The 27,406-nt window shown below is 45.8% G+C and overlaps 1 protein-coding gene across 3 annotated transcripts in view; it reads right to left on the reverse strand.

The window, feature by feature from the left end:
- LOC118787241 (human immunodeficiency virus type I enhancer-binding protein 2 homolog) overlaps positions 1–27,406 on the reverse strand; it is a 43,615-nt gene that overhangs the window by 12,505 nt on the left and 3,704 nt on the right. For 2 of the 3 annotated variants that reach the window (XM_036542733.1, XM_036542731.1), the window contains exons 1-2: positions 19,877–20,049; positions 6,997–7,100 (exon numbers count right to left, since the gene is read on the reverse strand). The gene's annotated coding sequence lies outside the window, so the exon portion shown is untranslated. Of the gene's footprint in view, positions 1–6,996; positions 7,101–19,876; positions 20,050–27,406 lie in introns of those variants that run through there. The other variant, XM_036542732.1, reaches the window with a different exon arrangement.

Here is a 27,406-nt window from a genome sequence, read left to right on the forward strand (position 1 = left end):
TTCTGACAAACACACACAAACACACACACACACACACACAACTTGTTGTTCGGTGTTCGGTTAGCGGTAAAAATTAAAATTAAAGATGAAGTCTTCTTCCTCGGCAGACCTGTGTAACTGGCAGGAGTCAATGGACTTCTGCAGTCAACAGCCACACGGTGAAGTTCATCACCACAAGGGCTGGCTAAACAACCAACGCTACAGTGGCCTTTTCACATTAAGAACACATTCCCCTCTCTAATTGAAGGACAAGTCGACTTCACATGTCTGCGGTCGAATTTCAGAGCGGGCGTTCAAAAAATGTGCCTCATTTGCATGTGAACAGAATGTTCCGTGGAGTTTGTATATCCAAAAAAAAAAAAAAAAACATGTAACACGACATATCAAGTGATTGGTGTTGACTTTAAGGGGGAAACATAATACAAGCTCAATAACAGGAGAGGTCCTCCCCCTGAGCTTAAATGGAAAGACGGGCAGGAACAAAGCCAGACCTGGAAAGGAAAATGACTCACACACTTCAGCTCCGCTGTTATCAACCGCTTGCCGTTTCATGCTATCCTATATAATGCACAAACCGCGGTGTGTTTGTTTCGTCCTGTGTTCCACACTGTGTCTGCGCCTTTGTATTTCCCACAATGCAGCGCTACGGTTTCTCCTTCTCCCCGGCACACAAAGAGTGCTTCCTTTGTCCACCGTAAGGCAGAGCATGAATTATTTAAAGGCGCACTAATCACTTCCATTCCGTAATTACAGCTCTCACGCTAACAATGCTGTGCCTTACAGAGGACTGGACATTTCCGATCAATGAAAATTCCCCAGCTTCACGCTGGTTAAGTGAAGGCAGAGATTTTCTTTTCATTCTCTCTGTCCGAAAAGGGCCCCTTGCCCATTCCCTATGCCTCCTGATGGAGGCTAAAAATGCACATTCAAAATGCCATTGGAGGAAAAAAAAAACTCAACTCAAAGAAGTGGAGTGAAGAATACATTGATTCTCAGTTAATTATTTGGAAAAATTACTCATAAGTCCCCATTGCTAGCCTTCCAATGAATACTGCTCTTGGTGTTTGTCTTCCAATTCATTGGTGACACAGAATTCATGACAAACAGCGAGGGTTACAACAGGCCAGTGTGAAAAGAAGGCAGGGCTAGTCACCCACAGTATAGTATACTGCTTTTAAGAAGGGCTGTCTCTTTGTTGTTTGGAACAATGTCAACATTGTTGACAGGAAATGGGTTCACACCAGAAAGTAAAACTTGGCTGCTGCACTGCGAAATAGAAGCATATGCATACATATATGCCATAAAAATATGCTCTGCAGCATGCTTCAAAGAGAGAAAATTCTGAACTCATGAAATGTACGATTAGCTTTTTAACAAGCTCAGTGATTCGATACTTGAGTAATCTAATTCTGGAAATATGAAACCCGCAGATACATCAATACTTCAAAATAAATGTGCACATGTCCTTTCAAAGATGCTCTCCAAACACAAACACCCCGTGCGTGAGCAAAGTGGAGAGTTCGAAACGGAGGGTGGTATTTTTAGCGTGTGATGGGGACGAGGGCAGGCACGCATGTGTTAGCGTTCGAGAGGGAGTGTGTGCACGAGGGGGGGGGGGGGGGGGGGGGGGGGGGGGCGCTGACGTCCCTCGGCCATCTCGAGAGCGGGAGGGGGTGTGGGAGGCGACGGCGTGAATGGCGTGCTGCAGGGACGCACTTTACGATGAACCGCGTTTCGAGAGGCCCGCTCGCCTCTCGTGATGGAGTACGCAGAACTGCCATTTTTATTCCTCAATAGCTCATTTTCACAGAGGACTTGTGGGACAGTCGAGCACTGACTGAAGAGCTGAACATGTGTAAATGAAAAGAAACCTGCAGAAGTGGCCAGACTGCAACATCTACTCTTCTGCCGTGTCACTTCTAAGTAACGTGATGGCGGTGTGGTATAGAGGTAAATTAGTAGGGCTTGTAACTGAAAGGTTGGTGGTTCGATTCCCCACTAGGGACTGCTGCTGCACCCTTGGGCAAGCTACTTAACCCAGAACCGTCTCAGTAAAAACATCCAGCTGTATGACTGGATAACATGTAAAACTGTAACCTATGTCAGTTGCTCTGGATAACATCGTCTACTAAATGATAATAATGCAATGTAAGTGGGTGCTACAGAGGCTTTCACCTGTGTGACATACAGCATGCAGGTGCTTGGAACCGAAGACAGGTCAATTGATGCTAGAAACACTGGACCAATATTCAATATAATATTCAAAACTTTCAAAGCACCTTCAGTACAAGGGACAAGTTAAACCAAACCAACTTCAGCCTTTCCCTAGGGTTAATTTAAAATTTTATATCTTTGGATTTTTTTTTCCTTGAAACACGCTCACATTTTACACTCCTTTTATAGGTATGTGTTATGTAACTGTAAGGTTACCTGAGGTCATTTTACTCAGAGTGCAGCTGTAAGTGCCCTTTAAGCAAGGACACATGGACAGAGCAGTACAACTAAGCCACCTCTGATACAGTATCAGCACAGATCTTCTATATATGGACCAGATAGTCAGCTTGGTGTGTTCCACTCTGAAAATTCTGTCTCTGTCCCTGTTGAAGCTAAAAGTGTGCTGATTGGCCGGCTTGACCTGAACATTCTTGAAGGGGCGGGGTTTAAAACAGAACATCCATTGTTAGCAAATGAACCCGGACAGCACCGGAACCTCTTGTTACCATCTGGAACCTCCTAGATGGAGGACAGGGGGAAAGCAGGAGCTGAATATCTGGTCTTAAAAGAATGTCTTTGGTATCAGGCATTGAGAGACAAAAATAATAGCTGCCATGCCCAATATTGATATTATTTTCGGTTAGGATCAATGCTATCTGCGCTTCCAGGAACATTTGGATATCATTCACTGTGCTAAAAATAAAACCATAAACAGGCCCCTGGGTTTAAGACCAAAAGAGCGTACCTCGCTGTTGCCCAGAGACCTTGTTTATGCGTTTGTTTATCTGTTTATGAGCTCCATGTCAGTTCATTATGACTCTGCTTCCAGAGAGAAGTGCTTCCCCCAGGAGCACCTCCAGGGAATATCACATTACACGACACTGAAATATTTATTTGCCTGACAGATGTCTTTAACCCAAGTGACTCACATAGCTTAAATTTGACATACTAACCATTTATACAGTATGTATAATGTACACAAATTTCATACATACTTCCTTTCAGTTTACACACAAACACACACACACACACACACACATACACAAACACACACACACACACACACACACACACACACACACACAGTGTCACAACGAGAGTATCTTCATCAAGCATTTCTTACAATATCAGAAATAATATGCATACTCGTGGCCTGTTTTTGATTGTTTTGAGTGATGTGACCAACAAGTGTGCTAATTAAAATAAGGTTTACTACTTAGCCCCTTTTAAAAGTCTTTTTAGTTATAACTAACACAAACACACACACACACATATAAACACAACATTGGCATTCTTGTTACTCATAAAAAACAGGCAACGGGCCATTATGAGTTTAATGGTCAGATCTGTGCTTCCCCTGTCTGTAGTTCACTGGCTGCCACTCATGTGTGCAGCAGTAAAACAATCCTGGCTAAATGTTCCAAAGAGAAATCCTGCCATTATACCCACACAGCAAGGCACAGGTGCACACAAGCCGCCCGCGGGGGTCACGCACTTTCACAAAACTGCAGGGAAACGCAAGCACTGCTCACCGACGCCAGCAACGCTGCATGAGAGATGAGGGTGGATGACGTCCGAGCGCGGTGTGGGCTTTGGAAAAGGCGCGACTGCTCCCCGCCGTCATTTCCCAAACAACTGGATCTCACTCCGTTCAGAGCCGCGAACCCATCAAGCCAGCCTAAGGACTGGGGCGTGTTTCAGCCCGAAAGGCAAGGCTACGCACTGAAAAGAGCCACAGCAGTTTGAATGAAAACCATCTCCTTTCAGCACAGACCCATGCTTAGTACAATTCGCAGACTCAAAGTCCCTGACCTGATGTACAAATACTGTACCGATGGAAAGAGCCAAAGAGCAGTCTGGAGGATGCCAGCAGGAGGAGGACAGTAAACCCCTCCCTACGCGCTCAGCACTCTGGAATGCTAAGGCTGTGCAGTCACAGTTTAAACAGTGTCAGTAAGAGCAAATAGCAGGAACATTATTTCCGAAGGATAACCCTTTATGAAGGGAAAAACACCCACTTGTGTTGACTCTTAAGAACACCCTGCATAGAAATACGTTTGTCATTTTTATGGGGATAAAATGCACAGATATGCCTTTAAAAAGCTGAAGTGTTGCATTTCCCACATGAATAAGAACTTTCTTACAAGAATGGCATTGACTGCCACATTTGAGAAGACATAAAAAGTGTAATAATTCTCACACAGTCTATAAAAAAATTACAATACTCGTTTACTGAGCATATTTTAATTTAGTGCTTGAGGGATCAGTAGCAACAATGTTGAAGAGGGGGAGGAAAAAAGCATGTTGGATTTTATTGTCTGTGGAAGGACAGTCATATTTTCCACCTTGTAAGCTTGGAGCCATGACTGAAGTATTACTTCCCGAAAGTGTTCCGCAACATTCTGCAGAAACACCAGACTGTGGGGTCCCTGAACTATGTTTTCCAGCACCACTTCCACCTCATACAAACATTTTATTTAACTTCAGTTCCACAATCTAGTAGAAGTCTTTGGCCTGTTATTCACTTCTGAAATAATCTAACCTCAATTTAAAGATTACTTAAGCAGTGTATATCTTGGACTGTCCTCTCGCACACGGTTTTGGACTGAGAATTCAATTCACATCTGTTAATACAACCGACCAAAGCCCCCCTCCCCCGCTTCCATACCAATCTACTGAAATATTTTCTGTGCATGCTTTTAATTTTATTTTTATTGCACCACATGTACACCAATCTATCAAACGGAGTATTGTGCCATTCTGGCTAAAGTAAGTGGAACAGAATACCTAATAACTTCCAAATATTTAACCACTGAAATTCTATCGAGAAAAGGTGTAAAAACAAGATGGAGATCATCAGGGAGTTGTAAGCTTTGGGCTGGGATTGGTGGTGTTAAAACGTCTGCCACAAGGGAGCAAGCCTCCTGTTTTAGAATGGTCTGGCTCTCTCCAGCTATTTTACATTCATGCATCATTATAAGACTGAAATTATGAGTACATTTCTCAGGAATTCAGTACATAATCGAAAATTAGGAGCAGGAAGAGGGCTGGGCTCAACACTTTCCCAGGGCTGGGGTTTTTACAGAGACGTGCGCCCTTTAACAGATTTGGCTGAAGTGAGCACCCAGATGTGAGCCAATACAAACACCGTGTCTTACTACCATTCTGCAAAAGAATCATGTTATGTAGCATGGAGCAGTGAATACACAATGTCTTGTTTCCATGTCCATACAGCGCAAACATGTATGTTGGTTATGTCCGTGTCACATAAGGTACATCTTCATTCCTTGCAGTAAAACAAAAATGGACGCCAAGAGGAAACCTGAACGGCCCATGTTTAACAAGTTAAACAAGCAGTTCACTCGAGCTCTGGAGGCATGATTTAACTATTTGAATTGGAAGACAGTTCCTTTTATAGTAAAGGATCGGGCATCAGGAAGAGAGATCTTTGAGGAAGGACAGAGGGAGTGGATTTGACCTTGAATGAGGGTGACAGAGCAGAGAAGACCCTGAAAGAGCTTGAGCTGAAAGACAGCAGGAAGACAGTAAGCATTGAAGATCATTAGAAGGTGAGCTGGGTCTATTAAAATGTCAATGACTGATTTTAAAATGATCATTTAACACACGATAAAAGAACAAAAGGCAAGTGAAAATTAATCCTGCGTAATATGATTGGTTGAGTGAACAATCCACAGAACATGGAAGTGGAATTCTCAAGGCCGTGTGATAAATGTTCCCTTAGTTCCTATGGATTCCATGAACCGCTCTAGGTGCCCCAAAAGAAGCTATTTTTCACAGAAACTGGGTATTGTCCCAGTCAGCTGTCACATTTCAGGTTTTCCAGTTTCATTACCCATAGTACATCTTATCTTAAAGTCTCTTTAAATATTTGTTGGGTTGATCCAACCAAGAACCCTTCTACTGTACATCAGTACTCTTCTCTTCAAATCAAATCAGGTGGCAGTTCCCGTCTAACACTGTCTATATACTGTACACCATATTCAGCAAACACCGGGAAATAACAAAGACTTCAGTATTGCCGCAGAGGACTTTCTGTGGATGAATGTCTTTGAAGAATATTGCAGAGCGAAGCAGGCTTGGAAAACAAATAGTCCCACACCACACCTTGAGGAGTGAACTGAAAAGAACAGCTGTCACTGTAGCACTTGCATAGCAGTTCGCCACACAGAAGAGAGATGAACATGCACGTTTTCAATATCCCTATTTCCATGCAGACAAAATAGGTAATACAGATGGGTAGGTAAACATAGAAACTATAGAAGATGTACAGTAGAAACTGTAGAGACTGTACAGAAATGGGTTTCAACAGACAGTGAAACAAGTGAGCTGGGATTTAGAATATGTTTATCTTCCTTGTCATCTACCATAATTCATTCACTGGGCAGCTATTCTGATCCAAGGTAATTCGAACATGTTAAATTGTTCATGCTGTCCATTTATACAGCTGGATGTTGTACTAAAACAATTTAGGTTAAATGCCGTACCCAAGGGTTCCCTGCCCCTGACTGGAACCTTAAGCTACGGCACAGAGAACACTACAGACACACTGTATCCAAGATTTCTGTTGGCTCAACAGGCCATATCTGTGTTTCTCATCACCTATCAGTGGGATCTTATCAGTCATTGGCTGTCTCTTGCTAATCTGAACCCTCATTAGCCATGGCCCTGTTTTCCATCACATGCAACACAGCTGGATCCTGTGACACCTACGGGTCCAATGCTAACTCTATACCTCTGTATGCAGAGATGGTACTTGCTCACCAGCAGTCTCCCAGCGATGGTTCCTGAGAGGAACTTAGCGACAAGCTGAAGAATATCTGGGGTTCCGCCCGGCCTCTCTCGGATACGCAGGTAGGGCGTGGTCACTGTGGAGATGGAAGAAACACCTCAGTCAGGGTTCTGAGACAACACACGCGGTTGGAGATGGGGACAGTGAGAGAAGATACTGAAGTCCACGGCATGTGATGTAATATGCTAAATATGAACATGATTATTAGCACACGAAGGACGTGAGTAATGCTTGTCACATGGATAACCAGAACTACGAGACCATGCACAGAGAACAGCCAATTACACTCGGTAACCCCCAGCACCACACTGCAGCAAGTTCTTGGCAAGTTCTGGCATGAAACTGGGCATGCAGTTTGTTAAGGGACTCTCGGCTGTCCATGGTTGCTGTTGTATGTGCTAATCTTATTCCGGGTTATTTAAATCAATGTTATGTGCTGCACAAGCATATTATCCTATGGGCGCATGACACAGCTAGCCACCACCCTGGGCTGCTAAAGCTAATATGAAAGGCAGGTACCAGTTCTCTTGCACCTGGTCTTGCCAGGTTGCACCACCACACTGAGGATGAAGTATCTGCACTGAGCACTGGGTAATTGACTCCATGGCTCCTCCTTTACCGAGAATCCATCTCTTTATCAAGCGGCGCTGAAATAATATAGGGTTGGCATCTTTTTCTGCGGCCGCACCTCTGGGTAGAGCTCCGCATGGATCTCAGCTCTGATCTCCATCTCCGCCGTCTCTCAGGCAACCCATCAGGGACGGCACCTCGGAATTATCGCGGTTGCCGCGGCACCCTCCCCGCACGCGCTCAGATCGATGCTCCGCTCCGAGTGTCGGGGCCCGCGGAATTACACAAATCTTATCTCAGCGTTCGAGGAGAGGCGGCATAACCAGGTCATCTGATAAACCCGGCTGAAATATTTCTGTAATCATTCGGAGAAACTCCAGTGACAAAGTAAGGGGGCTATTCATTTCCCCCTCTCCGCACTGACAAATCGCAGAAATTGTAATTAGCGTAAACCCGCCGGCCCCGAGGGCTGCAGAGAATGCAGCCGCGGTTTTACTCATTTCTGCTAACCACAAATTCTCCTCTGCACTTCAACTTCAAAATTCTCATAATGACATATCATGGCCGTGGGGCCTCGTAGAAAGGCATAATGTAAGCCTATTCATTTCAACTATGTGGAACTCAATATGGAATGATATATATTGTCTGTGGTTATCTTTTTTTTGGGGGGGGGGGACTCTGTGAATATTGATTCAGTATTAAGTCTGACCATCTTTCTTCATTCACCTTGACCATCTGAGTGACTCACACAGGAGCCATACCCGCCCCCACCCCCCCAAAAAGAATTATGGGGAAACTGTTGTGAAGCAGGCTGCTGACCTACCGAGCCCAGACGAGGCTGAGTGATTTGCCCAGCTGAGAGAAGATCTGGTCTACGGTCATAATGTCGTTAATGTATAAAGCCGCCATAGCTCATTAACTCTCCTAATGCAACGACTGTCTTTCACGAGGAAATGAAGATTGTTTGAGACAAGATTCCGTTCCGCTCTCGACGAAAGGCAATTCAAGCCTCGGCGCATTTTTAATGCCGTGGAAGAGCTGCCTGATCACAAAGCTCTCCACGGTTTATGGATTTGACTGTGGTCGCTAAGGAAACGATCCATGTACTGGTTATTAGAGAAACACACAAGGACGAGAACAGGAGCCGATGTTCCCAACGTTATCATACAGTTCACAGTAATACTACATAAATACAGCTTGCCACCCTCACCCCCTCGACAGACTTCATTACCGGCAGAAAGCCAAGGCCCCACTTTTCCTCACTTTCTCCGCGATATTCAGGTGATAATAACGTCAGGCCAGGTAATCACGAAAAGTTAGTGCGATCATTTGGAGTGGCATTATTAAGAGGCTAAAAGTAGCACACTGTGGAAAAAAAGGCCCTTAGGCCAACAGGTCTGTCATTACCCGATTCTCCGCTCTCCACGGAAACGGCAACCATGGCAACAGATGAACACCCTGTCAGGTGCACCTGCGCCAGGCTTAGCCTCGCCTGCCAGACGCGTGCCAGGCATGGTGACAACCGTGCTATAAACCGAGATAACGCACACACAAAGGTCGAGCAATCCAAGGCAGTGGCCGCTCCACGCGCTCGATTAGAATGCAGCGAGCATCCTTCCCCATATACAGGGGCAGTGAGTAAGGAGTGGAGTAATGAGTACACAGTTGTCACCACAGGAATGTTAGGCTGGATGAACAAGGCAGGTGCACCTCCACTCCACTAAACGGGAGACTATACTCCCAATACCCTCAAAAATCCAATCAAAATTACACAAAGAAATAAATAAACCCCTATATTCACAGTAACAAAATAGCACATGCAGACAGTGTCACTGAAATCTTTATAAGACCTTTCTCATGTATGTATGTATATGTTGAAACAGGTATAAATAACAGTATGAGGATGGCACAAAGCAGAATACTTATTGCATGATAGTTTACGTCGCGGTGGGTCCTCACGCAAGCCAAAACTGCCCCGAAAGGACGCGTTTGTCACGCCGTTGAGCAAATACCAAACAGCACCATTGTGTAATCATTTTTGTAACAACATCTACAGACTGACGTATAGCTGTGAATACAGCTTCGTACATCAGTGGCAAAGCCTGTGTGATCGCCGCACACGAGGATATTTTTCCAGAACAAAGGACTCCACACGCACTACCACTGAGCTCCTTTCTACTTTCAAGGAACAGCCTTCTGTGTCTTTAAGGAGTTCTTCCATTTGCTCCTTACGTTTTAGGAATCCAGCCTAACAGAACTCTTAATAATTACCCACAGACTGCGTACCTTCAAGCTTTTTTTGCCTTTAAATTAGCCGTTTGGCTTTGGACACAGTGGAAACCCCCACGCGGATGACCTTACATCCAGAGGGGAAGCAGGGGAAAAACAAACTGCAGATGCAAGCGGCTGGGCGGCGTCAGAAGGCTGACGCAATCCGCCGCTGGGACGCCGTCCAGCCGTTTCCCCACCGGCCCTCAAGGGCAGGAATTCCTCCAGCCTCGGTGCTGGCGTTACAAACAAACAGATCCGAGAGGTGTCCTCTCAGCAGGGCGGCAGCGATTGGACCGCGGGTTCCCCACCTCTCTCCCCCCTCCAACCCCAAAGAGAGACCCATGGCTTAAGGGGGGGGGGGGGGGGGGGAGGAAGCACGTTCGGGACCTGGCGGGTAGCTCCTGACGTCAGAGTCACGCGGCCTCATTGTTTCAGCAGTGACGCTTTCCTTTTTCTGGCAGCTGAGCCGAGGTGTTGTGTCACCGTCAGCAAGCGTGGGATTTCTGCCTGAGCGGAGATCCTGACACCGACATGCATTTGCCCTTCTTTACTGTCACTGTTCTAATATTTCACTCAATACGAAGAAAGGAGAGAGGGAATTTTTACAAGGGGTTGCTATTGATCTTCCCAGAGGAAATGCAGACATGGATCCCGATATGTAGAGGGCAATATACGCTGAGAAGGTGTCCAACTAATCATGTTTCCTGTCCTGTTTTCCCAGAGAAAGATCTTTGATGCCCCTTTCTCATCTTCACAGTCAGCATAATTAACAATAATAATTATTATTTAATAAATTAGTTCATAAATTCTAAGGGAGAAGAAATTGGAGCAGCATGGTTTTTAATGTATACTGATCATACATTACTTTGGCTGTTGTGGGACCACTACTGTGGAAGGCTTAGTCTGCAGGTACGTCATCCATGACCACCAAAAGGTTCCTTGATATGTGCGTAAGCAGAAAACATTGACTATTTCCAGTAATGTTGAGTCAGTGGCTCCACCTCCTCAGTGATAGCACCGCCTCCCTCTCTGAGGAGCCAATCCAAAGGGAGCTTTGAGGTGTGAGAGGAATGGCCCCACCCACTCCACCTTGTGTTTGTCTCTCCCACATTCGAGAGTAAAGCAAACGCACTCAAGACTCTGTGTGCGCATGCAACACTGAGTCACAGTATCACTACCCCCTTCTTGTTGTGCAACAGCAACACAACACCAGCTCATCCTATAGACTCTGAGGGCCGGATTTCCCAAATATTGGGGGGGAAGGAGGGGGCGGCTTTATTTCTCGTAAATAAACTCTCCCAGGCACTTAGGACCTTAGGCCATATACAGAGTGAACTGCTTTACACTACTCTGCCAGCCCCATAGCCTGCTGATGTCATCAGATCAGGGTCTGGCTGCAGAGTGATCCACTAAAAACTACAAGTTCTGGGAAGCTCTTTCATCCCCCTCCCCACTGTTGACCTGGAACCTGGCTGGCACTTTAGCCCTGGGTCTGGGTGGTGTTCCATGACGGTTTCAGCTGAGCTGGCCCGCACTGGCTCAGTCAGCTAGCCCTACTGATGCCGGCACGGGTCCGAGCGAGCGGTGGGCAGAGTCGGAAATCAGAGCCAGACAGCAGCCAACGACCGGAGGACAGACAGAAGCACCGTGGAGCCTAGTTGGCTTCAGGAAAAGCTCAGCTCTGCCTAGCAGATGCACCCCAGGCCGTCGCCTGGATCTGGGGCAGATGCCAGCATTCGGTGTGATGTCACACCGCTCCCAGCTTTAGCTGCAGGGAGAGCAGGGAAAAAGCAGGCCGTGCTGGGGTCAGGAAGGTGGCTTCAGGTCACGCTGGCCTGGTTCCAGCTTTACAGGGCAACGGTCTGGGCTGCTCCTCGATGCTCACCACAATTTGTAAAGATGTTCATTCAAGAGCAAGAATCTTCACCCCCCCCCCCCCACTCTGCCCTTACTGTATAGTATGTTATGTCATTTCCAGGCAGAGATCGCACAGTGGGAAGTCTAGCATGCGTGCACAGAACAGCAGAGAGTCTTAGTCCCCATGAATTTTATGTTTGAGCGTGGTCTACAGCGCCGGGAAAAAAGGGTCTGCTCTGGCGATGCCTCCTGGCTACTTCCTGTAGATAATGCAGGAGTCGCGTGTTGTTCCTGTCACGACAGGTAGCGACGGGGGAGGATATTTTGGCCTAGCAGGTCTTTCCACTGCAGCAAGGGTGTAAACACCCCAATTGTCTTTCAACCTGACAAAATGGCTGGTGTTATACACTTAGGCCACATATATAAGATAAGTGAAAATTAAATCCTGGGAAAGTGTTATCAATAACCCTTGTAAGGGTCGTCAGTTTAGTGTGTACTATTTCAACCTACAAAGAGCTTAAATTAAGCTCCAAGTGGTCATATGCGCTAAATAATAATCATGACCCTAATCATTCTCTGTTTACCATAGAGCATTTGTGGAGTATTTAAAATTTTTCTCTATTTAATACAACTTTATTGGTGAGTGAAGTTCAAAGAGGACATTAAGTAGGCACATACCCAGATGAAAACGGCACATTGATATGTCATATTGTTTGCGCTAACATCATGAGATTTCCCATGGTATGACCCTTCCTTCAGTTAGCAGTTTCGGTGAGAATGCTCACCATTGGACAACTGCAAGCTGTGGCAGAAACACAAGGTGACTCAGAGTCATATCCTGAAACTGACACACATCCGGTTTGTTTCTGCTATCTGACCAACTGGAGGATTTTTGTTGTGGCTTCTCACCTTCTCAAGAGCAAACCTCAGTTAGAATACCTTGCTACTATAACACGAGTGGAGGTGTCTGATGAATACATGTATTTGTTCTATTTGTTGTGTTGTTTCGGAATTACTGGCCCTCTTTTTAATTGCATGTTAATTGTTATAACATAACGCACCGCACTTTCCTTTATGAGGGACTCATTTCACATTCATTTTTCAGGAAAGGACAAATTATTGGCACATGTAAGATGGATTTTATTCAGTTTCTAAAAGTCAAAGCAAGAGTGAGCAGACAGAGAGAGAGCAGCTGCATCAATATTTTAGGTGCTTTCCCATCCTTCTCGGATGTTATTTTGGATGAAAAATACCTCTAAACACCAATAAAACACACCTGTCTCTTTCCTTAAATTTACCTCCTCTATTTGCAGGGATCCACAATCTGGTTAAATAGATTTAGAAAATTTCCGGGAATACCGCTTCCTCTGGCGGCACCTCAACTTCGTGGACGTCTTCATACCTCCGTGACAGAGACGAAAAAAATATTAGATTTTCCTCCAGAGAACAAACATTTTCTTAAAGAAAAAAGGAAGAGGCTGTTGCTTTAATGTGGGCCACACACTCTCAGCCAGGAGAGCCAGGCTCACCTCCAGGGGGATGTGGTGTGCGCTGGCTTTAACACCAGCCTCTGCTCCTCTTTTCTTAATGACTCATTTCCTCCAATTGGCATTTGTTGATTAAAATGCTCCATTACAGCTGGAGATTACGCATGAGGCCTTCGCTTTGCCAGTTTGGACTTTGGGAAACGCATCAGTGCAAATGGATTCGGCTAATAAAGTCACTGATTCAGGCAGGCTGGTGGGATGGAGAAAAAAGAAAACTAGCGCAGACACCAGCAGCTGAGAGTGACATCCCTGCTCCAAACAGCCTCCACCAACTTCATGTTTCACTCGCTGTATGCCAAAACTCTTTGGCCTCCACTGCACTAAAGCTAAGGGAGGACTCCAGGACATGGTTGCAGGAAGCAGTTGCCAAGGTGACCAAGAGAGAACGGCATCTTTCCGCAGTGAACACCGTGGCTGTAACCCGGGCCTGGAAAGGGGGGATCACTTGCTTCCCTCAATAGGGGACAATCCAGCAGCGGGCTGATAAGGGCCATGGGACTGAGCTCGGAAACCAGGAGGTTGCGGGTTCCATTCCCAGGCAGGGGTGACGGGCGAGACACCTGACCTCGGCTGCCTCAGTAAACATCCAGCTGCGCAAACAGTAAAGGAATATGGCATAAGCATGCCAGCTACGCAGGGCACTGTGGAAAAAGGGCGTCTGCCAAGCGGGTGAATATGATTCGCTCCTGTTTATGCCACAGGATGCTGGCGCACACCCCTACTGGGTCAGCCTCACAGGCACTTCCTTGGAAGTGAAATGGGTGTGCGGACACAGAGGCCCTCCGGGAAATGCTGGCCCAGAGGTGGCGCAAAACACCCCCCTCCACTGGAGGAAGGCTCTTAAAGTTTACCCCCTGAGCTGATTCAGCAGCCCCCTGCCTGACAGCACTCCCACAAACCCCTCACTGCCAACACCGTTTCAGACTCACGATGTTTAAACGCAGACAGTGGCTGTTAATGCGGTGACCGGGTATCATGTCTGCGAGGTGAATCATATTCACACAGCTGCGTTTTTAATCATTATTTAAAACTGGTTATTCAAAGGAACAGTTTTGACCAGTGCAGGAGAACACAAGGCATGTTTCATTTTATGAGAGTTCATGAAGTTTATTCTGTCTGAGGTACAGCTGTACAGCAGAATTTCACAGTGAGTAAGTGGTCACTAAATTAGTGACTCCACACAGTGCTACACATTACAACCAACGTGTCACTAATTTGTGCATAAATCTCCTTACACAACCTCTAACGGGTAATCCTGGTTTCAGGAGATCCCTAATGAGCACCTATTTTCTAATTTAATTTACTTTTACCTCATAAGGCGATTACCTGTTCTGTTTCACCAAGTGGTTTAAAGTGTCAAGCTGGTTCGTAATGTTAAGTAACTCAGTGCCCACAGTTAGACTCAAAAGCATTGCGGGACTTCCCAGTGACATACCGTGTACATATAATGCAAGAACAACCACAGACTGAGGTATTCCAGTCTGTGTGCTACATCCACGCAGTGTTCTCAGTGCTGTATCCAGCCAACCGAGCGTGGACCGTGAGTATACCATGCCGTACCACCTTACAAGTAGGGTGACCATACGTCCTCTTTTTCCCGGACATGCCCTCTTTTTGGAACGGATTTTTCAGGTCCCAAAAAGACGACATGTCTGGGAAAAAGAGGACATATGGTCAGCCTATTACAAGTCTGTCGTCCTATCCAAACGCGTGCGTTACTACGTCAAACCACCCCGCGCTAACAGTATCCTTGATAACCTCTGACCCATTCTGGCCCAGATTCGGCTTCTGTTCCATCGCCCGGTCAAAGAGCATTAATCCATTGCTGCGGAAGACAGAAGCATGCTTCGCAGCAGCAGGATGAAAACAATCGGTGAAGCCCGTTTACCTGGTTACCGCGAACCGCTCACGCGGCATGCTCGGCTTTCGTGACCATCCGCGTCTGTTCTTACAAAAGGACGCTTGCTGCTGTCACGGTCTTCTGGAAATGCCACTTTGAAGCCAAGCCTCACAGACAAGCGAGAGATCAGGGCTACCGTCACGCTTCGTGCCTCTGCTCAGTCAGCAACATCTTCCTCTTCCCTGCACCTGGCCGGGTCGCAATCCAAAATGCGTATTACATTCAGCGCACCTTATTCAACGCCACCATACATGCAATACAATCCACAAAGAGGAAATTACAACCAGTAAAAAAACAGTATGTATTCCTGTCCCAAAAAAGAAAAAGAAAGCAATCACCTGTCAAAGTGGTATTACACTGTCCCTCACCGTAAGAAATCGAGGGCCACCGCAATTTACAACCCCCGTGGGGGCGCACTTCCGTTCCTTTACAGCAATATCAAATTGCTGAATTCATAATTGGACGAGTGCGCAGGGGCAATGGAAATACTGGAAGGTGCGCAAAGTTTGCATGCTATATTCCCTGCTTCCTGCGGTACCCGTGCCCGCCTCACGTGCGCTGGAGTTTGTCCGCGCGCGCGCACGCGTTTTGTCTGTCCGAAATGAAGATCAGATTAATACATAAAATAAAATCATAAAGCTGCATTTCTGAAAAAAAACAGCAGCGACCCACGTATATACGGCATGTTTCTTATCACATATTCGTAATATACACTCCTTGTGTTTTGTATCACATTGCGTTGCTTCTGTATTGCTATGTTACAGTCTCTGTTAGTAAAAATTACGGAAATGTTGCGGTGTATGTCCCTCCGCTATAACAGAAGTTGGACTAAGTGTCGTTTGCTTACAGGAAATGCATTAATTTAAGGATTTAATCGATATCTGACGGATGTTACTCGAATTCGGTCGACATTTACACTTCCGCGCATTCAAATGTCTTCTAGGGTGAGGAACTACGCAATATGCAGAAACCATCTGTACACTGTATGGGCCGACTGGAAGCGGGGTGTGCAGCCACCGCAGCGCGGAGACGCTATCGGTTTCGGGCGCCGAGAGATTTCTGTGAAAGGCGAGGACTGAGTAAGCGGACGCGGCGACCGAAAACGAAAGAAAGCGGCCCTGTTGTTGACGTGAAACTAATTATGGCTCCCACGGTTTGTGCATTCCCTGCGGAAAATGGGCGGCTGCCAGCGCTAGCCGAGGTGGCGGAAAACAGGTGTCCTCACGCAGGGTTCAAGTGTTACGCCAAAGGAGCAGAGCCCTGCTTGGTCCCGGGCTGCTCTGACGCTCCTGGGCTGGCTTGACGCGGAGCCCTCTCTGCGCCGCGTGTGTTTCCTGCCGTTCATTATCTCCCCTGTGTGTAAGGTCTCTCTCTCTCTCTTCTCTCTGTTCATGTAGCCTCTGTGTGTGTGTGTGTGTGTGTGTGTGTGTGTGCCCACACGTGCACCCCCCCCCCCCCTTCTGCATGGAACCTCTATCTGTGTGTGTGTGGAGCCTGTCTCATTACTCAATGTCAAGTAGTCAAATATCCTGGGAAAGTGAGAGAGAGACAGGTGAGATACAGCACAGCGTCTGGCTTATATAGCTTACACTTTACATATCACCTGCTTCTACAGCTGGCTGTTTACTGAGCAAAGGCTCAAGTTACCTTAAATGCTTTAATCAGTGGTTCAACCATCCGACCCGAAACCTTCCATTTGCACTTTCCAGCGCCCTTACCACTGCACCACACCACTTTCCGTTCACCATTTTAGTGTCAGACAGAAGAGAGCAGGGATTTGCGATCCCCCCAGGATAAGACCGACTTCTGCAAGAATGCTTGCATTCTCTGCTTGAATAAGTCTTATGGTAGCGAGCATCAGCAGTTTTAACGTTCCTTTACGCCCCCCCCCCCCCCCCCCCAGAGAGGAGATTCAATGCACAGGGTGCTACCAACGTCATTTGACCGAAAAGAAAACAAAAACAAAAACGAGGTCACACACACAAGTTGCTTATCTTTAGTGAAGCATTTTCTCCATTGCACAACAACCGTACCTTCAAAGATTTTACCGCAGATGTTCTGTCTCGACAAAACATTCAGAATCTGCCTTCTTCCATCCTCGCTCTGGGAGCTTCCCCATGGTAATGGGAGGTTCTGATTTGGTTCCGGTTCCACTCTGCTGTTTCACAACCCAGCAAGAATTTTCATAATGAACCAGCTAATGAGAACACCTGTAGCTTCAGAAGATCTTTTCCATATACAAAAAAAAAATCTGTGGTTGGACAGCCCTTCATACACTGAAGCTGATGTACCATGAAAGATAAGACCTGTGACACAATTATGAGGTAAGCAAGGGTTATTATTTTTAGAGCTGCCTAATGGATGTCAGAAAACCAAAACTGCATTAGCAGGAGACGCTGACCAATCAGGCCTAGGCGCCTCTCCGTTCGATGAAACCTCAAGCCTGCATTTGTGCATTGTCTGGGATTCAGTGAATCACGCAGTGCCGGTCAATGAGTCTGCCCACACTCCTGATCCCGGTGACCTGTAGGCTTCTCTCAGGATGAAGTCAGAGTGACTCACTGACAGCAGTTCCTTTCTAACACAAGTTTCGCTCCTCCCAGATCAGATCAATTGCGTCACACCCTGAAAGGGGGGGGGGGGGGGGGGGGGTTTCGCAGACACTAAAGGCCTTTGCACAAATGGTGCAAGCCCTGACCCCTGTGTGACCTTATGGGAGGGAGGACACCCTTGACCTGAGTCACTTGCTGTTATGGTCCCGCACGTAGAAAGCTGTAGAGGAAAAAGGAGGCATACTGCATGAGGAGCCGCCTTCAAGGCTGGAAAATATAAATGATAACAAACAGCAAAAACCTTACAGAGTAGCGGCAAACAAGTCTGCATATGACAAACATGTCGGAATGCGACAAACACGTCTCAACCTGAATGTTTTCCACCGTGGATGGAAACCAGTTTGGTCCACTCATTAAGCAGAAAGCCATGCTTCTCCACGGTTTGCGTGGGTATTGTAGACAGATGGTTGGGTTGTTCTGGGGGCAGGATGCAAATTAATTGAGTCTCTAAGGCAAAGATGTCCAGCTCAGTTCCTGGAGGAACAGATATTGTGTTGGTTTGGTTCCAGCCGATTGCCCTGGTTTAACTGGTTTTGTTAGTGTGTAGGATGCATGCTGTTACCATCTATACCGAAATGGTCAAGATTATGGAGAGTAAGTTTTACTGTAGTCACAGTTCCAGTATGATAATTTATTCATCATTTCTTTAAATTATTTTAAACTTATTTATTTTTTGTTTGCATTTTGCATGTTGCACATTTTCTAGTGACAGCACATCTTCCTTGAACTGTATGTAAGACTGGTCTGCATTTTGGGGGGGAGGCAGAAAAATCCCCCCCCCCCCCCCCTCCAAGCCTCTGGCACCTGTACAGGCTCTGCTAACCATAACGGTGTTCTCCATGGTTAAAAGCCACTTGCTCTGGGTCACCATACTGATTACTCCCCATGGCTATTTACTGGGATCCTCTCCCAGCTTTAGTGCTTTGGTGCGGGCAGCTGAGAGCACAGGGCTATGACGCACGACGTTGGCATCTATGCTTTTTTCTGCTACAACCAATTACCAGTGGCTTAATTGGCCAATTGCTTAACAGCTGAATACATTCACACTGATGCATTTCCCGCAGCCCAGCGTTGAAGCATATTTGAGCCCATTTCTCTACATTACAGTTAGGGTTAGGGTAGGGTAATATATCATTTTGTCAAATATTAAGGCCACGAGCTGGAGGCTGGGAGGGGAGGAGGGGGGGCGCGGATTTTAAGAGCGCTACAGGAGCTCATTTCAAGGTCATTCAGCTCTAAAGTTACCGGCGCTTCCCACGCGTTTGTGAGAGCGGATGGTCTTCTAAATGTCGACTGGTCAGACGATAAGCCGTTCGGGAACAAGGCGCAACTTTGAGCTGAGAGAGAGAGAGGCAGCCGGCACGGCGTGCGCGGGACGTACATCCAAAACCTGCGGCGTTTCCTAATCTTATCGTCACTTTCGCCTGTACGACTATTGCACACCATAAAAACCATGTCTTGTCATGCAGCAGCACGGGGGATGAAGGTGGTGTTGTTTCACACACGCAGGTAGCTGGTGGCAAAGTTTGCGGAGGATGGTGGGAGGGTGAGGGGGTGCGGTTGTTCCATGAACTGTGGGAATTCGCGCCGCGTCGTAAACAGAGGCAAGAACAGGTCAACTGGTGCCATCGGCACAGATGCGCAAAACATCACAGCGCCGCAACAACACTTCCTCAGCCGCCCGGGGGAAACGCGGCGGAGAGGCTGAAGGTTATGTCGCGGTTTCATTCTCTGTGCCGGTCATGGAAACACATGCTAGAGTCCTGCTGACCACACACCGCACCCGAGAGCAGACGCACTTTATCTCGGACAGTCACCGCAATACAGCAATCCTACTGCTGTTAGCAAATAAAGGAGAGATAAACTATTACCCGAATAAAAGACACAAGAGCATGGCACAGCTACACACTTCAAGCCTCGCAAGAGTGAACGGAACCGAGACCGGAGCATTTCGCAGGGTGCCGCTCTGACGCTGACAATTTCCAAATATGTAGAGAAAATTAGCTAACGTTAGCTACACACTTACTGACGTGACAATCTCCCTTTCCGACAACATCGAAACATCAAGAGAGGAAAAAACCTTCCGTCTACAAACCTGCGTTTCATCCGCTCTGTTCGCCCATATCTCCGGTCATTCGCAGCATTCCTCGGGTCGGAAATTCCTGTTGTCCATTCTTTGAGGTCACGAATTAAGCCAAACAGCAGGCGAAACTCCCATCAATCATAAGTCGCTCACCGATAGCACGTATGTTAGGAGACCTACTGATGTAAGCTAGTCGCCAGAGAAAATACCCAGCCGTGACGCATATCCAGGAACTAAAATAGCAACGGGGCTCCCAGAGGGACTATACGACAGCCCACATTCAGAGACGCTTTTAGCAACCAGCCAGGCAGTCAATTCACTGCGCTCTTTGGCGGGATTCTAAGTTTTGGTGTTGCTGAACAGACATGACCGCAAATAGAGGGGTTGAATGAAAGGCGGCAGTTAAGGAAAAAGGCGCTTCTGTTCGTTCCGACAGAGTCAACCACAAGACAAACACGCGTCAAAACCGCTGTCTGGCCGGCAGATAAATCGCATTGCCGCTGACCCGAGGCTTGACCGTAGTGTGCTGGGAATACCGACCTGGTAACCCGCCCCCTCACTGTCGCCCCCGCCCATGGGATCCCAGAATAGCGCGCCGGTGCTATTACCTGCAGCAGCGTTAATGTATGTACCGTCGCGCTACCTACTCACCACTCACTTCAGCTAATTACAGGTCTTGTTTTGTAACTTCCGGCCAATGCTGGGCTGCCACAGAGAGTGTCACTGGAGCGTGGCAGTCCAGTCTGCAGAGGTAAAGATCTGCCCCCCCCACGCCCCCTGTGCTTTATGACGCGAACGCGAAACCTGCAGAGAAGTGGGCTTGAGAGTGAGAGTGACGAGGGCGAGGGTCATTAATTAGGCAGCAAAAGAAAGAAAACCCAGAACGGGTAAGAACCCGCAAATCTCACCATTGAATCTTGCAGATGCAAAGTCTATTTTTCTGTCTTGATAATGTTTTTTTTTCCCTCCTAAGTACACATCAAATGTCATGGCTTTTAAATAGCATTTTTAAATAGCAAAATGACATCTTTGAGAGTCGTGGTGATTTATGCATGTGAGCAGAACAGAACAGTGCCTTCCGCCAATGCATGCACGTGTGTATTTTTAACACCTCCCTCTCCACCCCACCACCACCATCAGAAGGGAACTCAGGGCAATCCTACATGCTGGTCATCCACCTGTAGTTACTGTGCCCATGCTGGGTTTTCACAGGCCTGCTCTGTGAAGGGCCTCCCTCTGTGAAAGCCGGCAGAGGGGTGTCTCTCTGGGCATGTCCCCCCTGGAGCCCCACTCCATCTGTGTCCTAAGCATCTCGTGTTGCCGACGGCAGCTGCTGCCACACTGCAAGTTAAGCAGGGTGGTCAGAGTGGCAAAGCCAGCGGTCGACACCATGACCACCTGCTCCCCCCCACCCCACGCACACACACACACACACACACACACACACACACAGTGTCAGCTTACTCCCACTGCCCGGACATGCAGTACCGTTTTTAGAAAGACCAGCTGACCAACTCCTGGGGACTTCCCAAACAGAGGACCCCCCCCCCCCCCCCCCCCCAACAAAAGAAAGAGCAGGAAAAGAACACACCTGTAACATGGGGAGGAAAAATGAGAGGTCATACAGAAAATAAAAGTAATCAAAAATGAAAATGAAAGTAATTTGGCTTTTTGAATCTTATTTTCTATCTTTTGAAAGGTGCACTATTCACATCAACATACGGCAGACTGCTGCTCCCAGTGAAAAGGGATGGAGACATCCCAGCAGTGCAGGTTTCAGATAGTACTGTATGTATTACAGAGAAATGGTGCTATTCAGAAACCTATTCATGCATACTAGCTTAAACACGTTGCTCAAGGGTGCAACAGCAGTGTCCCACCTGGGAATTGAACTGACAACCATTGCAAGGTCTCAAGTCGTTATTACAATGTCTCACTGCCCCACAATTTTCCGAAAATTTTGGAATACATAGTTTGCTTCTGTTGTTGAGGTCACTGACTAATTAGAGGAACATATTTGTCATTAATTTTAGACGGTTACATCATTCCTTTATCAACCTGATTACAGATTTTCCATCATTTAATTTCAGTCCATACAAGGATTTCATTTGCTCAGCTAACACTTACAATAAATGTGTTGCATTTTTATTGTATTATAATTCCAAAAAGGTTCAATATTGCTTTATTTTATGTTACTCATCAGAAAGGACAAAGCAAATTTTGGCTAGTCTGAATTTGGGGTTCAGAGTATATATATATTTATTTCAAGAGCAAATACCCTGGCTCTTTTATTTTCCTTGAATTATAGCTCATGATCTGAGACCAAATGACACTTCCATTTGGACATAATCTCCTGGCTAAGGAAAATATGGCATCTCTTTTAAATCTAAGAGGAGTGGCTCTCAAAGGGGAGGAAAACTGACCTTTAAACTTGTGACAAATTAGTAAAATGTATGTACAGTATGTGCCTTGTGGTCTGATGTGAAACTTGAGAAATTGAACATTTTCCTGTAGCTAAGAATGAGTACAAGATGCAGTTCAGCAGATGTGAATTTCCATGCAATCAAAGAGTGAAGGTTACATTTGATGTGGTTATAATGGTACTTTATAGATAAATATGGCTATTTATACTACCAGTAAAAAGTTTGGACACACCTGATTAAGATAATGGGAAACGTATTTTAAAGACATTTTGGTCTAAAGACTTATGCTTAAATGCTTGAAATTTGTTTCTTAGCCAAATATAAATCATGAAGTTGATGCCTATGTATGAATTCTTTCTAAAAAATGTTTAATTTAAAATATGAGATAGTTTTGATTTGTTTATAACACTGTTTTGGTCACTGCATGATTTCATTGATTCCATTCCATACCATTGATGTCTTTATTATTATTCTAAAATGTGGAACTTAGTAAAAATAAAGAAAGAAAAGTGTGTCCAAACTTTTGACTGGCACTGTATATAATGGTAAATTTAGCCTGGAGTACAACGAAGGGACCACATCTGGTCACGGGCCAAGGTTGTTGACCCTTCTGTGTGGACATCATAAACAAGGAAAAGAAAGCGGTGGGGGGGGGGGGGGGGGGGGGGTATGCCATGAACAGCTGACATGGAGAGGAAGTGGTGAGTGGGATTTTTATAGTCACAGGCAGGACCAGTCTGTCTAGATCTGGTTAGCTGTCTAGGGAATGTCTGAAAATTCTACCCTAATTCTCTAATGTTCATTTGGAACTTCAATTAGCATTGTAAGAACAAACAGCAAATATTTCGATGCATTACAACTGGACCACATGTTTATCATGAATCCCCATTCAGGCATTGAACTGATTCTACTGTGGCTACCACTGATTCTATCCTGCCACTCGTCTGCAATATGAGGTCACTTCCTGTGATGAGTGCTGACAGCAGAAACTCATCAGCATCTGTGCTGGTCTGAAAATAACTGGCACAATAAATGAAAAAGATGAGAGATTTCCTTTGTCTATCAGCTTGCATGTTTGTGGACGGAATCAGGAGTTCCATTTTCCATATGCTCTGCTTTCAGCAGCTGTGTAGGACTTTTGAAGCTCCGCTATATTATTCTGGACAACAGCCCTGAGAGAGTATTACAGTGCAGAGTGAAAGTCTAGCTGCTTGCCTCTGAGGGTCCAGGGATGATACATCTGACTATTTCAGCTGTTTCAGGTGAATTCAACGAACACTTGCACTATGCCTCAGTGAGTCAGAGTTCAGGACAACTACAGGTGCTTTAGAGGACCAAACAGAGCAGAATTATCAGAACTCATTTCAAATCAAGCAGTACAACGTCTACAAAACATAAAGCCAAAATGGCCTATGAATGTGCTCATCAAATGACAACTACTGGGAAAAGTGTGAAGCGTGCAGTGTTGACATTTCATTCAATCTGAAATGACAAATCTACCACACTTTGCTTTTTTTGGCATTAGCATATTTTGCACTTTTATCAATGAATGTCATTGGACAAATGAATCACTGTTAGCCTATTTTGAATTTGTGCTTTTGTTGACTCAGCTCCCACTGATGTACGGACTCGTGCACATCTCCTTCAGCTAACTCTTACAATGCTCTCTCAGGTGCATGGCTTTCTCAACCAGCCCAACACTGAGGCAAATGAAATGCTATTCAACACGCCTCCTGCATATTCCACTTACAAACCCAGAATGAGATTAGCATCATAACAGATACAGAGAGAGCGAGAGAGCATGCTTGATATTCAGAATTAAGAAAAAGAAGTCATTACTGTATTACTGAGGCAGTGACTTACTACATCATTTGCCTTTGAATGTTACCAGATGTTTAAAACTTTTTACAAATGCATCTCCAAGCCCTTCGCAAATGTTGTCATTTAGACCATTTATTCTACATTATCAGGGGAACCCAAATGAAAAAGGGATTTGATATGCTGATCCTTGCCTTGTAAACAGTTAGGTTCTTTCCCCTGTTCATGTCTGAAATGGAACTTATTCCTTATTAAATGGTATTCCTAAACTGAGACACCTCATTTATATACTTATGCCACATAGGCAAAGAGTCCCATATACAAAAAGTGTTATATTTCAATATCACATGTATATATTAGTCACATTTATAGAGGATATTGCTGTTCACACATTGTACGTGGTTTTTGTTGAATGCAATTTTCTGATGCAAAAGCATAATCAGTTTTGCCTTATGAATTCACGCAGCCATGTCTTCAATGGTTCAAAACACTCTGCTGATCCCTTTCGAAATGAGCAAAAAAAGAGAAAAATCCTATTTTGTTTCTTTCAGATGAAAACACGGAGCTATATGTGGAGCAACCATGGCCTGAAGAGCTGTGTACCCGTGCTGTATGTAGGTCAGCTATTTACAAAGACAAAGGGTGTCCGTGAGGTTGTGCTGCATGCTACTCCAGCGTGTGTGTTTTAAAAGGGGAAGAGGCTCGGCCTGAACCCTCAGTGATGACTGTGTCGATACAGCAGATGCGCTACCATCTGAAATCCCTAACACATACTGAAGCAATGATAGCAACAGCCAAGCCCAAGCTCACATTTCAACACCCCAAGGGGGACCGCATTCTAATACCTTGTACACAAAAACAATACCCCCCATCTCTTGCCTGGTGGTTGACTGCTCCTTGTTAGGTGACACAGCAGAACATGGTTTAAAGGAGACAATGCAAGTGCTTTCTGTCTGATTACTATGTTGTAGTGAAGTTTCCGTTTTATTACTACCTTGTACAGGTGATTTGGTGATAAAGAGTCTTCGAAAAGGACGAGCTGTCACTGGTGTCTAAATCTCTTATACAGTTGATGCTGAGCTACTACGAGACCAAGACCACGTGTCTTCACCTTAATCCATCCCTTCAGACCCCAGTCTGCTGCTACAACTCAGTGTGGACACCAGTGCCACTAATCCAGGGTGTAATCTGGAAATTGGCAGGGTTTCGACGCATAACTCTTCACAGAATTACATAACGATAGCTGCTCACGGAACATGTCCCAGTGAGCGTGTGTGAGAGCTTACTGCTCTCCCATGCATGGGGTGAGGTGACCCCTATTAATAAAACCAAGGATCTCATTAACTTTGCAGAGGGATCTGAAGCTTTGCAAGCCTTAAGTGCTTTCCATTTAATTCATATCATGCTGTATGTATTAATATATGGTTCACTTGGAGAACAAGGTAAAATGAATGAGGACAATGGTTACATGTCACTTATAATGATTTATACTATATATATATATATTATATATATATATATATATATATATATATATACTATATATTATATATGTACAGACTGTATATGAACATAATACATAATAGAGACATAATTTCTCTCTTGCTCTCTGCTAGAGGTAGATATATGGATATATTAACCTGATGATTTAACATGCACAATGAAATATTTTGGAAATGCACGCATGTTTTCCAAAATATGTTATACACCACAAGCAAAAAAAAAAAATCTGAAATTGCAATATTTAACGGCATTCATAGCAAAGACACATTAAATTTCCATCACAGGATCAATAAGCACAACAATAACACGGACGCAGAGCAGCCAGCACCAAAATGCATTTTCCGTTTTGTGACATGGACGTTATGAAAGCAGTTTGCATTTTATTAGATTTCATGCTTTCCCGTATGGTGTCGTGTGTCACCTCTTCACAGACAGGGCTCGATAGGGATACAGGGACAGACACGGATGTTATCCCTGCCGGAGTTTCTGCCATAGGCTTCAGCAGCAGAGGCACAGGCCTCTTTAACAAGCCTCCTCCAGCTCTGCGTCATTATAATTTATTTGCTCCTCAGGTCCAGCTTACAAAGCTCATATTTTTTCTGCGCTATCCGTCTATACCCGCCAGGTATTTACTGAAGCCTGGCAGGTTGGGTGCCTCGGTGAAGGTCATGAGGGCACCGATCGGGCATCGCCATGCCGGAACGCGGAGCTGTAAGAGGGGTGTGCGCGTGTGTGTGTGTGCGCGTGTGTGCGCGTGTGAGGACGTATGCACGTGTGCGCGTGTGTGCGTGTGTTGCGTGTGTGTGTGTGTTGCACGTGTGCATGTGTTGCGCGTGTGCGCGGTCACTCAGGCGCTCGTCCGTTTTCACCAGCGCTCGGTGATGGCCTGCAGCTGTCCTGGCAGGAAGGAAGCGAACGCCGCCACTGTCGTCCAGCCAAACGGGGCGTGATTTGCATTCCCGCCGAGCAGGAAGCAGAAGCGGGTGCAGCTGATACGGGGGTGGCCCAGGCCGCGCTTACTGGAGGCAGAAATATTGCTCGCGCACATTTTTACCCGCAGACGTTTCATCCCCAAAACAGGAAAGCTGGGTGAGCAAATTCACATGCATCACTCTCATTTGAATCTGTACAGTTTCAAATGCTTGGTCACTTTTGTTACTGCCAACTACAAGCTACAGGGTACCCTCCAAAGAAAAGCTTTTTTCAGGCTAAAAAACCCCACCAGGGGTTTGACTGTGGGTGATGCAGGGACACAATTTGTTTCTTCCTGGCAAACAGGTTGTCCGACGCTTCGTTTCATTCTGATATTATGAAAAGATAGACCACGTGTTGTTGTTGTTTTGCTAATTTTGCAAAGAGAAAATGGTATCTGGTGGTTGGCATATGTACTGTAGCAAGGCTGTGCTGAATGGTTCACTCGGCCTCAGACTTGGCCCTTTAGCAGTCGAAGTTCAAAACAAAGATTTGGGTAAGAATTTTCGGAAGATCCCATTGCAGTAAACCATATTTAGACAATCCTGTCCCGTCCACAACTATAAAAATACCGCTTACCGCTTCCTTTCCGTGTCGGCTGTTCACGGCACCCCTCCTCCACTCCATCTCCCCCTTTCTTATCCCTGGGTATGATGTCAGAACAGGGGGTCAGCAACCTCGGCCTGTGGTTGGGTGCCATTGTTTTGTCACACTCCAACCCAAATAAAACGCACCGCTATAACCACATCACACGCATTCTTCATGCTTTGATTGTATGGAAATTCATATCCACTGAACCGTATTTCTTAATGAGCCATGTGGCCAA

This window comes from Megalops cyprinoides, chromosome 12, assembly GCF_013368585.1.
Source record: "Megalops cyprinoides isolate fMegCyp1 chromosome 12, fMegCyp1.pri, whole genome shotgun sequence".
NCBI lineage: Eukaryota > Metazoa > Chordata > Actinopteri > Elopiformes > Megalopidae > Megalops > Megalops cyprinoides.